Source organism: Balaenoptera ricei, chromosome 2 (genome assembly GCF_028023285.1).
Source record: "Balaenoptera ricei isolate mBalRic1 chromosome 2, mBalRic1.hap2, whole genome shotgun sequence".
In the NCBI taxonomy this organism is placed as follows: Eukaryota; Metazoa; Chordata; class Mammalia; order Artiodactyla; family Balaenopteridae; genus Balaenoptera; species Balaenoptera ricei.
In genome coordinates this window covers 56,818,574-56,822,114 of record NC_082640.1, presented here as the reverse complement: position 1 = coordinate 56,822,114, position 3,541 = coordinate 56,818,574, and the positions used below count along the sequence as shown (strand labels likewise).

General features: G+C 34.0%; 1 non-coding gene across 1 annotated transcript; it reads left to right on the top strand.

The window, feature by feature from the left end:
- Positions 1–635: 635 nt before the first annotated feature.
- Positions 636–702, top strand: LOC132361482 (small nucleolar RNA SNORD109A). Its single transcript, XR_009501768.1, has one exon. It is a non-coding gene; the product is annotated as a small nucleolar RNA SNORD109A (small nucleolar RNA).
- Positions 703–3,541: the final 2,839 nt, after the last annotated feature.

Genomic DNA, 3,541 nt, shown 5'->3' with positions numbered 1-3,541 from the left:
GGGTGCTATTGAAAGTTTTGGTCTGTGTTCTGGCCAGTGATGTGAGAAATTCAAGTCCTGTCAGCTCATTCTTTCAGGCGCTCAGAGAGCATGCTTTTATGATAGATTTTTCCCTATAGGTATGCCTACTTTGTTAATGGAATCTTCATTATTGTTTCTTTCCTTTATTAAATAAAAATCTCTCTTTGAAGTAAGTTGGTTAACATTTAAGAACCATTGATAGATTTCCTTTTTATACCATTTTATTATGTATGAAAATAATCTTTTAGTGAAATTTAAATGTGCCAAAATATTTATCTTTTTATTACTAGCATTTCAGAACTTAGATTTTTTACTCATATTTCTACGATAATCAAACCTTATTTGCTACCTCATTTACAAATATTACCCCACTACTCCTTGAAATTTTAGTTGACTTAATTTTTTTGTATTTTCTCAATAGATTTTATTTTATTTTATTCGAAAAATCCATGGTTATGTGCCTACTGTGCTGTGTAGTTGAGGGTTCCATTGTTCAACTACTAAACAAAATGTCTACTGTATATGTGCTGTTTTTTATTCATAATGCAGTAGTTAAGCCTGAAGAAAATAAGCCTGGCTATGGAAATGCTTATTTGTTGGGAGGGTGCTTGTCTGGATCGATGATGAGAAAAATTGTCTGAGGATGCTGAGGGACTCATTCCAGATGTCAATCTGAGGTCCAGATGAATGCCCCTCTAATAGGACAAATAAGACCCTCATAGCCTGGCTTTATTTGGTGATCCCTCATTGACGACATAATACTACTGCAAGCATGCCTTTTCTTTCTCCAGGGCAAGGCATTATTAGCATCCTATCTTATGAGGCAATATTCACTGTATATATGCTAAGTGATCCAAGACTTGCTTCATTTTGCTCACTTTGAACAGAGATGTAGATAGAACTTGTTTAAAGGAAATGTTCTTGAGTAATAAATGAGGAAACAAAAGAAATGTTGCATTAATAAGGGGTCAAGCAATTGTGATGGGTACTGAAAGCCTCATTAGTGTTGGGCTAAAAGAAGGGAACCATGCATGCCTATAATAAATATTGACCATGGAGTCAGTATTAGTGCTTTGTTATTTTTAGTGTTGAGTATTTTTTGAGACTATATCTTTCTTTTGTTGTTGTTGTTGTTGTTTATTTATGGTTTTCTGAGGAAGAAGGGCTGAAATGAGGACCTCCACTTCAGAGAATAGGGGTGAGTAACTATACCTGAGTCCTTTAAAATTCATATGTCATGTTCTCTGTGCCACACCCTGAAGTCTCTGTGTTCATCTGTTCAATGGCTTACTCAATTATATCTTCATGATATGTTCTTTTCTTTGGTTATTGCCTCTACCTTCATTTCCAAATTTTAAATTTTATTTTATCAGAGTTTTGGGTGGACTGACAAATGGAGAATCTTGGAAAATTGTTGGTTTCTTAATACATTTTCGTATTGCAGTGAAATATCCTTTGGTGAAATTAAGCTGTGCTTGGGAGTTTCCGTAACAAATTATGGTTTCAGAATGTTGACCCCATGATTGAGATCATCAGAGTTAGAGCATTTTGGTCAGATCCATAAGATCATTATGGGTCATTATTGCTACTCTTCTCAGTGTTGAATTTGACTTTAATTAGGCATTTCTCATTTTTTGATGTGAAAAATTATATATTAAACTTTCTGAGATCTTTCTAAGGCCATGAAGATTTTAAATGATACAAAAGCTGGAAGTACTTCATTTTCCTGAAACACAAAAAAATTCAATTTTCCACAGTACATTAATCTCACAAAAGATATCGGGTTGGGTTAATCAAGTGTAGAGATAGTGAAATTTCATATATTAAATAATTAATCATTATTTGTTGTTAAAATTGAAACATCCATCAATAAGGAAAATGGTCTGTATATTCCTTGGCATGATTACACAGGTTTTATGTTACCTAGGGCCTGGTGTTTAATACTTTAGAAATGGGTAAACTCTGTTTTTCTCTTGACAAAGTTATGGTCGCAAATTCTTTGAAGTAATAATTGTTTTTGTTATTTTTATACTTATTTATTTATTTATGTATAGTAATATATATTTTCACTTCTCCAGAACCTAGCAAAGTAATTCAAATTAATTCAATAATAACTAATAGCCATGAACATTAATAATTGTAATATTAGGGAGGAAAAGAGACCTACCAGATACTGACATGAACTGTAGAAACTCATATCATTAAAAAACATTTGAGTATAATTATGAATGACAGGAACACTAGAACATATTTTGGTCTAATAAATATGATCCTAAAATTACATAATTGTTTATTCATCCATGTTAGTATATAAGTAGATTTGTAGTGCATGTTTGCTGTCTTAATGTGTAGAATTAAATTCATACATAGTATTAATGCTGTAAATGGCAAGTATTAAAAATGTACAACCCAGGGTGTTTTAAAAAGGAAGTACTTTTTCCTAGGATTGGGAACAAGATGCTGTCCTGTCTCATCACTTCTTTTTTTTTTAATTGAAGTATAGTTGAGGTACAATATTACATAAGTTATAGGTATAAATATAGTGATTCACAATTTTCTTGTTTTTTGTTTTTTAAACATCTTTATCGGAGTATAATTGCTTTACAATGGTGTGTTAGTTTCTACTTTATAACAAAGTGAATCAGTTATACATATACATATGTTCCCATATCTCTTCCCTCTTGCATCTCCCTCCCTCCCACCCTCCCTATCCCACCCCTCTAGGTGGTCACAAAGCACCGAGCTAATCTCCCTGTGCTATGCGGTTGCTTCCCACTAGATATCTATTTTATGTTTGGTAGTGTATGTATGTCCATGCCACTCTCTCACTTTGTCCCAGCTTACCCTTCCCCCTCCCCATAGCCTCAAGTCCATTCTCTACTAGGTCTGTGTCTTTATTCCCGTCTTGCCACTAGGTTCTTCATGACCTTTTTTTTTTTTTTCTCCTTAGATTCCATATATGTGTGTTAGCATACTATATTTGTTTTTCTCTTTCTGACTTACATCACTCTGTATGACAGACTCTAGCTCCATCCACCTCACTACAAATAACTCCATTTCGTTTCTTTTTATGGCTGAGTAATATTCCATTGTATATATGTGCCACATCTTCTTTATCCATTCATCCGATGAGGGACAGTTAGGTTGCTTCCATGTCCTGGCTATTGTAAATAGAGCTGCAATGAACATTTTGGTACATGACTCTTTTTGAATTATGGTTTTCTCAGGGTATATGCTCAGTAGTGGGATTGCTGGGTCGTATGGCAGTTCTATTTTTAATTTTTTAAGGAACCTCCATACTGTTCTCCATAGTGGCTGTATCAATTTACATTCCCACCAACAGTGCAAGAGTGTTCCCTTTTCTCCACACCCTCACCAGCATTTAATGTTTCTAGACTTTTTGATGATGGCCATTCTGACCAGTGTGAGATGATATCTCAGTGTAGTTTTGATTTGCATTTCCCTAATGATTAATGATGTTGAGCATCCTTTCATGTGTTTGTTGGCAATCTGTATATCT